This window comes from Myotis daubentonii, chromosome 15, assembly GCF_963259705.1.
Source record: "Myotis daubentonii chromosome 15, mMyoDau2.1, whole genome shotgun sequence".
NCBI lineage: Eukaryota > Metazoa > Chordata > Mammalia > Chiroptera > Vespertilionidae > Myotis > Myotis daubentonii.
In genome coordinates, this window is record NC_081854.1 from 30,276,229 (window position 1) to 30,288,274 (window position 12,046).

Genomic DNA, 12,046 nt, shown 5'->3' on the forward strand with positions numbered 1-12,046 from the left:
CATAGACATCCCAATAAGGCAAAGCAGCCTTACTGACTCTTGAATGATCCTGGGAGAATCCATGAAGCAAGCTGAACTGAATTTTTTATTAACAGCTCTGTGTGGAGGGAACCCCTAGCAGTATGTATTTGCTTTCAGCTTATTGTACGTCCTTGAGCTTCCTTTCTACTCCCTAACATAGTAGGACTGCATTTTATACAAATACAAATTATACAAATTTAAATCACACAAATTTAAAATAACAATAAATAGTAAGTCCTCATTTTGCAAAAATAAAAAGTGAAATTAGTTAAATCCTGTAAATATTAAAATGTGTAATTTCAATTAATTGAAAACTGTGCTTGCCCCCTGACAGCTGCAACTTTTAAATGGTTAACAGAACACCAGCCTTTTTTTTGTCAGTCAGTCTAAACACCTGGGTTGTGAACTACTTGGCATCTTCAGAGAAGTGTTCTGGGCATAAAAGCCTAACACAGTGGTTTGCTCCCAAGGCCCATGCCCGACTCCCACTGATGAGAGTATCCATAAGGCAGGCTTGGCAACAGGAGTCCCAACCTGGCCACCCACCTACCAATGGAATTGCAGGGCTGCACTGCATGGTGACAGCAGGAACTGCAGCTGGAGTTCTTCCCTGCTCCGTATAGGAAGATTAAGATGCCTGTGTCCCTGGCCATATTCAGGGGACATGTAGTTCACACCAGTGAGGAAATGCCAGCAGCACACATACCGTGTTTTCACTGCCAGTTTATCCAAACCCACTTCTAATTCAGAAAGGTTAACCTTTGCTTCAAGTTATTTGATGATTTTCCACCTTAAGGAAAAAGGAAAAATCACTGGAGACTACAAGCAGCAGCTTTTGAAGCACACAATGTAAATCTATTACTAAAAGGTTTGTCAGTACAATCGCAAAGTCCACAGGCTGACTGGTTCGACGCAGGCGCAGGTTTCCCGACAGTGCTCTGGTCAGAACGAAGGGGAAAATAAGACATGGGGGTGAGAGGTGGCTAGCAATCTGAATCTGTGCCAGTAACCTGCCTTCTAACGCACACTCCTACTAGCTGATAACTAACTCCACTGATGCTTGTCCTGTCTTGCAGAACCAGTTTCCCAGAACACTCCCATTTTACTGAGGCCATAAACCATGAACCATACACAACCCCCAAAGGGGGTTATCAGCACTGTGCCAGGCCAGGCCTTTGGGTGTGGTCTCACGTCCCCCATCCCAACACAGAGGGCTTTTCGCAAAGCCCACGAAAGATCCGGAAGCCTGCCATATTCGGGGGACAAAGAAACCAAAGGGTATGAAGGGAAAGCATCCTCCGTATTCACTCACTCCAAAATAAATGGGTTTTCCTGAATCTCCGAGTACTCCCTGTGTATTTTTTGGTCACCTGGTAAATTCTGTAACAAGAATAGCCAGGCCTCCACCCCAACCTGGGCCCTCTGCCCAACTTTCACTTTTGATGCCTTATTTGTGCTCAACTATTTAAAATGCTAATATAAAAATAACTTAGGACAATGTAATGGTAGTCAATTTCCCCACATTCAATTCCACTTGTCTTTTTCAGGGATTTAACTAAAAAAACTATTCTTATCTCTTCACTTTCTCTGGCCTTTTAGACAGATTTTATTCTTCCATGCTCATACCTTGTAAGAAATCCCACCTTGTGTGTTACCTGTCTGGGGCACCTCATCATTCACACCACCACCATCCCACCCTACCCAACGTGAGGCTTCTTAAAGAGACAAAGTGAACTTTACTGTCACCCCATCATGGAGGTAGATAATCCAAAACATTTTAATCACATCAGACAGTTCCTAACTATGGGTAAATGTGGAAAATGCAGATATGTCAATTCAAAATAGGAACCGATTTCATGATTTTACAGCATTTGGGGCAAACTATTTGCTTGTGGTTTAAAAAGTAAATGGTTCTATCATATTTTAATTCAAAAATATCCACAGGTTTCAAGCAATGGGAGGCTCTGGGTGCTGATGCCCAGCTCCACTTCCACTTAAGAGACTTACTTTGGAGCACTATGATGTGGATGCCCAACCTCGCCACTGCAATGGGAGTGGGAACGGGTCAAGGGCATGCCTTCTGCTTCTTGACTTTAGGACTGAGGACAGGCACCCTCTCGTCCATGGAGACAGGCTGAGCACAGCCCTGGACAGTGGACAGAGCCAAAGACAAGGCAGAGGGCATAAATGAGATGAGTAGCTGAGGCTCTCATTTTTAAGTGGTTTCACATCCTGCACAAAAGTGGGAAACCTAGAAGTTATTTTTAAAACTATTTGCGAAGGCAGAGATGACTGCTAAGATTCTAGTTCTGTGATGTGCTAAATGAGCTCAGAAAACTGTCCATGAACAAGACAAGTATAGCTTTTTAAGAGTAAATTGCAAGCATGTAATCCCACTCAATATTTGCTTTCAAAATCCTAAAACTCCTCATATCCCCAAAAATGAATATTTCAGAATGGTTCAGAGCACTTCTGACAAACAATTCATTATGTGATTTTGTTTTTATGTGAAATCAGAGAACACAATAACAATCTTTATTTACTTCTGGTTTTGGGAGGGCTTTTAAAACTTTTATCGGAGACATTCTCATTGAGACCCTTAATGTGCATTTCCCCCCAGAAATCTTTTCTTCAAATGAGAAAATGTTTATTGTACATGGGCATTTTAAAGTCAGTCTTGCACCATCATGTAACATATTTAATTGTATAGCTAATGTTTTCAGGATACATGTAGGACAGATGAAGATGGTAAAGAAAAACTAAAGCTAATAAGCTATAACAGATGTTAAAGCTAATAAGCTATAACAGATGTTATCAATAAATCATTAATGAAAAATCATCTAGAACTTGTGCCTAGCACACCTAAATAACCCACACACAAAACAAGATTTGTGGTTCATTATTTCTTATTTCCTTGACGACCATCTAACACAGAAGCATTTCTTCAACATCAAAGTGAATATGCAACCCTGGCAACTTTTTAAATGCAAAGAGAGTCTTTCCCTGTCCTTCAAGACTGGCACTTCTATTAATGGCGACATTCCATCTATAGATTAACTAGAAACAACCTAAATGACCAACAATAAAAAAACTGCTAAGCAAGTTATGATACATCCACTCAAAGAAATGGATTAGATTATCATGAGAAGTATGGAATGGGGAAAATAACTGTCATGTTTTTAAGTAAAAGTCACTGAAAATGTTATGTACATATGTAGACAAATTATGTTAAAAATATCTTTTGCAGGTAAAAACTGGAAAAATATTCTCAGATATATAACATTAATGTGGTAGGATTAGAGGGGTTCTTTCAGAATTTTCTTTTACATTGATGTGTTGTTTTACAATAATAAAAGGAAAATGTTTGTGAAAAGTCTAAGTTTTAAGATAAACAACTGTATGCTTTATCCTGAAAATCAACCTTGAAAAAAGCAAATGCATTTAACTCAAAACAGTGGATCAAAGATCCCCAGACTACTATGTGGTGAGGGGGAATACGGGAAGAAAAAAAAAAAGCTATTAAATTTATAATTTTCGCCCAGCCAGTATTGCTCAGTGGTTGAGTGTCGACCTATGAACCAGAGATCACAATTCAATTTCTGGTCAGGACACATGCCCAGGTTTCAAGCTCAGTCCCCAGTAAGGTGCATGCAGGAGGCAGCTGATTGATGATTCTCTCATCATTGATATTTTTTTCTTTCTCTCCCTTCTCTCTCCCTCTCTCCGAAATCAATAAAACATATTATTTTTAAAAGTTTATAATTTTTTCCAATTATATCAAAACCTGAAGTTTATTTCCTGAAGTATTATTCATAATCAACTTTAAGCCACAACAGAAGAGTATGGATATGCTAGAAACCATACCTATTAGCCTTTTATGCATTTTCTGACAGTCTTTGTAAGATTTTACTTCAGCTGATACTAACAATTACACCAAGTAGGTGATGCCCCAAGAATTCAGGGCATAAAAATCAGTTTTCTCAAAAATCTCTGGAACTGCCTTCTCTTAATAAAATAAAACAAACAAACAAACAAAATAAAAATAAAGCCTTTTATTGGATTTGTCACAATATTGCTTCTGTTTTAGGAGAGAAATATCAGTTCACAAAACTGGGGCTACTATTAGCCCAATTGAGTTGTTTTACAATAACATCTGGGGAAAACCAGTATGTCACTTCTCCACAATACAGCTTATTAGTTAAGTAACTCAGAAGCTCACAATATTCAGTAAGTGGTTGACTGCTAACTTAAATCGATTTAGAAAATATATTCACAGCATTTCTTTGGTTCTCTACACTTTCATTGTGGCAATAACTTTGTTTGACATTATTTTGTACATGTAATAAAGTATATACACATAAGCTGTCTGCTTCCCAAGAGAGATTTGAGCCTTAGTTTCCAAATCTGTAGTAATCTCATTTTTTCTTTGCTGATCACATGCCATAATATTTGTAAAGTGCTTAATTCAGGTGCGTTTACCTCACAGGGTTATTGCAAATGAATGAATTTTTGCATATGTAGAGAACTAGGACAGTGTCTGGCATATATTCAGGGTTCACTACCCTTTTGCTATTATTATATTTTCTCCTGAGCATCAAGACTGTAATTTGGATAAACTGCAACAAAAGAGGCTTCATTGTCTTTAGACAACTTTAGCTATCATGAAACTGCCAGTATTGAGACACAACCTTCCCACTGGCACAGCCAAAGGTAATTAGCATGATTTCTTCCTCTGTTACTTTAAAAGGGTGAGAAAACATTTGCAAATATTAGTATAATATTTATACTTTAAAGTGGGATGATCAATGGACTTTTTTTCAACCATGGGAGATATTTTTTGGTTGCCCAAGTGATGGAGAAGAGGTGCCACTGGCAACTGTAAGGGGAGGGGGGGCTGTACATCCTGTAATGCTTGGGTTAATCCTTCACAATAATTGTCCGGCATCCCTTGACTTTCAAATATCCAGAAGACATTTCATGTAAATGAAAAATCTGTAATTATCACACATAGATTCTAACTGTATTTTAAATGTAAACACAAATACTTTTGTTCTAATACTGTTGCTTTTCCAAATTATAAAATAACTAGAGGCCCAGTGCATGAAATTCATGCACCGGTAGGGTCCCTAGGCCTGGCCAGCGATCAGAACCTATCAGGTTCCCCACCTCCCTACCTCCTCCTTCCCTCACTCCCTCAGCACCCAGCTGCCATTGGTCACCTGCCACGTTATGCATCATCCCCTGGTGGTCAGCACACATCATAGCAAGTGATCAAACTCCCAGTCTCCTGGTCAAACTCCCAAGGAGACACTTTGCATATTAGCCATATATGTATATATGTATGTGTGTCTATACACACACACACACACACACACACACACACACACACACACACACTCTAGAGGACCGGTGCACAAATTCGTGCACTGGTGGATTCCAGCCGGCCCGCCCCAATGGCGGCCATCAGGGGTGGGCGGGCTGGCGTGAGAGGCCACAGGTGGTTTGCCAGCCGGTCCTGCCCCCGACTGGAGTCGGGGCAACCACTCGGAGGCTGGGCCAGCCAGGGCAAGGGGCCACAGGCGTTCCAGTTGTTCCACTGTTCAGTCAATTTGCGTATAACCCTTTTTTATATAGGACTAGAGACCTGGGGCATGAATTTGTACACTAGTGGGTCCCTCGGCCTAGCCTGCGGGATCAGGCCAAAACGGGCCCTCCAACATCCACCGAGGGGCCCGGACTGCGAGAGGACACAGGTCAGGCCAAGGGACTCCACCGGTGCATGATCGGGGCCGGGGAGGGATGCGGGAGGTTGGCCAGCAGGGGAGGGACTGCAGGACTCCAGGGCGTGTCCAGCATGTCTCACTCAGTCCCAATTGCCTGGACCCCAGCAGCAAGCTAACCTACCAGTCGGAGTGTCTGCCCCATGGTGGTCAGTGCACGTCATAGTGACCCGTCGACCGGTTGACTGCCTGCCTCCTGGTGGTCAGTGCACATCATAGCAAGCAGCTGAGCAGCCTTAGCATATCATTACCATATTACACTTTGATTGGCTGGACGGAGGACGGGACACTTGCATATTTGGCTTTTATTATATAGGAAGAATATTAGGCTCCTTGTAAAATAATGAAACATTATAGAAATTGTAGAAAATATTATTTAGGAAAAGTAAATCTGCCACATTGTCACCTGTTATGGACTGAATTGTGTGTGTCGTCCCCCCCCCCGCCCCCCAAAAATTCATGTTGAAACCTTAGTCCCAGTAACTCAGAATGTAACTGTATTTGGACACAGGGCCTTTAAAGATGGGGTTAAGTTAAAATGAGCCATTAAGGTGGACCCTAATCCAACCTGACTGGTATCCTTATAAGAAAATTTTGACAAACGAAGAGACATCAGACAAATATGTACAAAGGAAAGACCATGGGAGGATACAAGGTGGCCATCTATTTGCAAACCAGAAAGGCTGGAGAAGGAACCAAACCTGCTGACATCTTGATATCAGATTTCTAGCCTCCAAAACTATGAGAAAATAAATGTTTAAGAAAAACAAAAACAAAAAAAAACCTGGACATTTCTGAAAAGCACTCGGCAGTATTTTGGCAAATGTCCCTCTGAGTTTTCTCATGATTAGACTAAGGGAATGCATTTCGTCTCAGTGGATCATACCTGATATTATTATGTATTATTAGTGGTGATGTTAAGGCGGTATCTGCTGGGTTTTTCACTGTGATGCTACTAATTTTTCCTTTGCAATCTACAAATATCTTGGGAAAGATACTTTTGGGCTATGTAATACCACAGATTGGAGATTTAAGAAGACGTAACAACTGAATAAATTGTGGGATCCTGGATTAGATCCTGAAACAGAAAAAGGATATTAGTGGAAAATTGATGAAGTTCAATAAGGACTATAATTTAGTTAATATACTGTGCCGATATGTTAATTTTCTGGTTTTCCTAAGGATATTTGATTAGTAAGGTGTCAGCATTAGGGGAAGTAGGTGAAGGGAGCAGGGAAGCCCTCTAAACAATTTTTGCAACTCTTTTGTAAAATTACTTCAAAATTAAGTTTATAAAACTGCAGATTCTAATTCCATATGTCTGGGCAGGGCCTGGGAACATGCATTTCCCTAAAATGCCTAGTGTGGTGATGTTGCTGGCCTGTGGACCACTTCACTAGCAAGGCCTTGGCAAACACAGCTGATGCATTTCACTGTGTGCAACTTTCAAAGGACAATAGACTAAAATGCATCACAATTACACTTTGTTCAGTAATCACTGCTTATCTAGAGGCATTCCTTAAACTTTGGCATGCTGAAAGGCTCTCCTAGAACACTGACAGTGAAAGCCGACTAAAGAATCTGAAATCACAATCTTTGCTACAAGACTCATCTATGATTGGCCTTCCCCAGCTAAGCCTGGCACCCACTCGAAGGCTGCAGAGCCAGAAGAACCTCCACAGGGAACAAACACCATCCACCCACACTTGCAATATGGAAACAGCCATGGGGATCATGACTGGCCCCATGTCCCACTGACGGTGGGCATCATCACCTAGACCACTGGGAGGCAGGAGAGAGGAGCACAGTGATGTGGAGAACAGGTTCTGGAATTCTGGCTCATAGCAAGGAACTGGCTGTTCACATGTGATCACTGCTCATCCCATTAAAATGAATTTAACAGTATATAATAAACCCACAAGAAAGAAAATAAGGCAGACAAGAGACTGCAAATTTCTGGCAGACTAAGAGAATCTAACGATGACACAGGAAACAGCAAGTAGAGCATACAAGAGTGGATACAACCAAAGGAGGGCTCTAAGCCCACATGCAGCATGCTGGGTCCCAAAACCCAGGACTCTCAGCAGAACTCGAAGTCTGCGCCTGCACACAGAAGACAGTCCTGGTACAGAAGAGCTGTGCAACAGGCCCTCTAGATCAGTGGTCGCCAACAGGTGGTCCACTGGTGGTCTGTGAGGTCTGATAGGTTGGCGACTGCTGATTTAAGGAAACCTTTGGAACAGCGGTTGCCAACCAGTGGTCCGTGGAATAACTGGTGGTCGGTGAGGTCTGAAAGGTTGGCAATCACTGCTCTAGACCAAGTGGGACACCCCCAACCAAAAGGATCTTCCTTTTGCTGAAAGGCCCAGATACAATCTCTCAAGCCATCTGGCATTCCAGGTCCAAGCACAAGTTCCCAATCACCCAAAGGGAAACCCACACATTTTCAAAACCAGCCCCACAGACTCAGATCTGCCGGTTTCCTCTTGCTTTAGACAACAATTACCAATAATTGAGGAGTACTTGCCATATGAAGCAAGAAGCCAGTATTTTTTAAAGGACAACAGCGACATTAAACGAAACAAGAAATTAGAAAACAAAAAAAAGAAACAATCCTTATTTGTATCCTCAGTGTCAAGAAGATAATGCATTATAAAACAATAAGCTACTATGAAAAAGGAATAAAACAAATATACTCTTGGAAATTAACATTTCAATTATGGAAATAAAAAATCTATATACATAAAAGCCTAAACGACTGTTCAACTGGTAGCTATGACATGCACTGACCACCAGGGGGCAGATGCTCAATGCACAGGCATGCAAACATGGAACAGACTGATGAATCTCCGAGGGAAGGGGGGAGGGGGAGGGCAGGAAGAGATTAACCAAAGATCTTATATGCATCCGAGAGACCCAGTGCACAGATTCGTGCACTGCTAGGATCCCTCGGCCTGGCCTGTGGGGATCGGGCCAAAACCAGAAGTCCAACATCCCCCAAGGGGTCCTGGATTGTGAGCGGGCGCAGTCCAAGCCAAGGGACCCCACTGGTGCGCAAATCTGTGCACTGGACCTCTAATTTAAAATAGAATTAGAAAGTAAATTGAAGCCTTCTCTCAGATATAAGAATAAAATGACACAGGAAGAAGATAAAGATAGATTCAGGAGGTCAAGATGTCCATTATCAAACTAACAGGAACTTGTAAAAGAGAAAAGAGCAGAAGAAATTCTCAAATAAATGAAACAAGAGACTTTCCCAGAGCTGAAGGAAAAGACCCCAGGATCAAAGAGCACATCCTTTGGCATGCTGGAAATGTCCTAAAATGAAAGAGGATCCTAAAAAGCTAGCCAAAAGGAATAAGGCTACTTGGCCAAAGGCTCTCATTGAAATGAAAAAAGCCAAGATTAAAATATGGAGTCCTGAACAAGTCCAGATGTATAACAAAGGAAAATATCAGGATGATGCCTGTGCTGGCATGGAGCAGTTAATCCAGGTTAGAAAAAGGACAGAGGGTTGGAGGGGGCCAGGAAGGTTGAAGAGATTTGACACTATATTGAGAATTTAACCCCTAGAGTGCCAGGGAGCGCTATCGCGCTCCTCCTGCAGTGTCACTGTTAGATGCTAGTAGTTCACTCTTTATTAACAGATGGCACTTAAGTGCAGAAAACAAATGTAGTAAAGATTTCCTTAGGTTTTTGAATATGTAACTTCATTTACCTGCGACTCATAATTTTTTTCCTAAACTGCTGTAAAATCAGCAAAAATGCCTTGGCAATTTTAGCATAGTTCCTAGGATATTGGTTGGCACTCAAAGGGTTAAAACAATGTAAGGCGTCAATGGACACAGGAAACGCAAAGAGAAAGGCCATTACAAACAATAGAAAAAACAGCTGTATTAGAAGGAAAATGCATTAACAAACAGTATTTACATAGTTACAATTTGAGTTAACTGAAACAGTGAATTCAGCAGATAGAAAAAATATATTAAGAGCTAAATCATACTATCGTAACATGAAAAATGTGTAAAATTAGTATCAGCTTATCATTTAGAGCTATTAAGAACTTCTTGAAGAAACAACAAAAAGATATAAGGAGGGGGACTGAAAGGTGGGACAGGGGACTGTTGCTTTTCATTGTAAGTTTTTCATTGTGTATAATTCTTTAAAAGATTAAATACACGTATGTTTAATTTTTTAAGAACATTCAAACCTTGGCTCTGTGTGTCGTAGGCAAGTCACTTAACCTCTGGATCTGTCACCTCATCCATAAAACAGGACAGTAGCTCACTGGGTCGCTGTGATGAGAAACACTGGAGATGATTAGCAGTCCCTGCCACGGCACATTAACGGCAGGTGTGTGTGTGTGTGTGTGTGTGTGTGTGTGTGTGTGTGTGTGTGTGTGTGTGTGTTTTAAAGCCCATGATAGAATACATGACAACAACATATTATTTTAACTGAAAGACAAAGGGGAAACGGAGCTGAATAGATAGAACTTTACAGGCAGTTCTCAAGTTTCCTTTTACCACTGGATGGCTATCTGTACCCAGGGTTGTCCTAAAAGCTGGACGTTATGTTATCCAATCATCTATTTTCTAATGTACCGTTTCCCTCACTGAAGACCACTCAACTATCCCGTTATTTTTCTGTTTCCCAAACTTCCAGCTACAGCTCTACCCTCTCACCAACTGGTTTAGTTCAGTGCTCGTTCTACCAGCGCAGTCGGGTCTCAGCGCACAGTCCTCGGCGGACATCTGGGAAGAACAGGTCACACCAACTAGCGAGCAACCACCTGTTCCACTTCCAGACGCTAAACTGGGCCTCCCTGGTCGGGAGAGGCAAGCTCTCCATCCTCGGAAGTCACTCTTGTTGACAGTTCTTCGGGGAATATTTATTTCTCCAATATCAAGGCAATCCTTGCCATCTCATCAGACAAATCAGTCCTCTATTAAGGCAATGTATGCAATCCGCTCACAGTGGACGTGGAAGGCACAGGCACGGGACGGGGGGCGGGGTTCAAAGCAAAAAACTAAGGCCACATTTTTAAAGGATTAAACCACAGAAATAGCAAAAAAAAAAAAAAAAAAAAAAAAAAGAAGAAGAAGAAGTATAGGGAGGGGGGAAAACACACCCTGAAATCCCCATGCATCCAGCGGGGGAGCCCTGGGCCGGATCCGCCCCGAGGCTAAAGCTGCCTGCTCCCCAGAAGGCCCCGTACGCCCCCCTCTGCCGCCGGGAAGCCGCGGGCGGATCCAGCGAACGCCGCTCGCGGCCTGGCTCTCGGGGCTCCATGCCCCGCCGGTTAACACCGAGCGGGAAGGGGGCCGACAGGAGCGGCCACCGGAGGGTCTTGGGCGTCAGCAGTTTCCCCATTTCCCACAAGTGAGGCCAGCCTGCCCCTCCCGCAGCTGCGAGCCGGCCGTCTGCGGGGAGCCCCTCTCGCAGGGCTGCTCCCCAAGTCTCAATGCAGCTGGCGCGGCCCCCGGTCCGGGCAGGTCACCCGGACCGTCCTACCCAGACGCCGCGGGGCAGGGGGCGGGGGCGGGGGCGGGGCGGGAGGAGTGCAAGTGCGAAAGAAAACTGATGGAAAGAACGGAACCGTCTTCTCCGGGAAGAAAACCAGCCTGCGCTCGGCCCTTTGACCCGGCTCCCCGGTGTCGGAATGCTGCGGGGAGAGCGCCAGGCGCCCGAGGACGCGGGGGCCGGGGGGCCTCAGAAACCGGGGGACTGACAGGGTGGAGGGGCGCCCGGAGGGAGGGAGCGGCGGGGTTACGGGGGTGCCCGCAGGCCTGCAGGGGGCAGAGGTGCCCGGGGCGCTAAGGCCGTGGGGCGTCCGGAGGGGCTGACTAGGCCGAGGGGAACGCGGGGGTAGGCGGGGTGCCCGCAGGGCTCACGGGGGAGGCGGGGCCCGAGGGCGCTGAAGGGGCTACCGGACGGAGGCAGCGGGCCGTTGGCGGGCCGAGCAGGGCGTCCGGGTGGGGGCGGAGGGCGCGGGCGCCGCGGCCGGAGGAGGGCGAAGGGAGGAGGGAGGAGGGGAGATCTCGCTCTCGTCTCGCCCCGCGGGAAGGGGGAGGTGGAGACGCGACCGGCTGCGGGAGCTGCAATTACCGTGTGGGCTGCGGAATTCTCGTGGTGTTTGTCGGGGAGATGCGATAATGGCGCCCGTCCTCGCGAGAGAAGCCGCTGATCTGCGCAGGCGCTGGGAGTCGCTCCCCGCGGCCCTCCACCCTGCATCATCTGCGCAGACT

The 12,046-nt window shown here is 44.5% G+C and overlaps 1 protein-coding gene across 12 annotated transcripts in view; it reads right to left on the reverse strand.

Moving 5' to 3' along the window:
• Positions 1–12,046, reverse strand: part of BANP (BTG3 associated nuclear protein) — a 153,201-nt gene extending 141,155 nt beyond the window's left edge. For 7 of the 12 annotated variants that reach the window (XM_059667108.1, XM_059667110.1, XM_059667109.1 and 4 more), the window contains exon 1: positions 11,907–12,046. The gene's annotated coding sequence lies outside the window, so the exon portion shown is untranslated. Of the gene's footprint in view, positions 1–10,011; positions 10,097–10,929; positions 11,317–11,906 lie in introns of those variants that run through there. The other 5 variants (XM_059667101.1, XM_059667102.1, XM_059667100.1 and 2 more) reach the window with 4 other exon arrangements.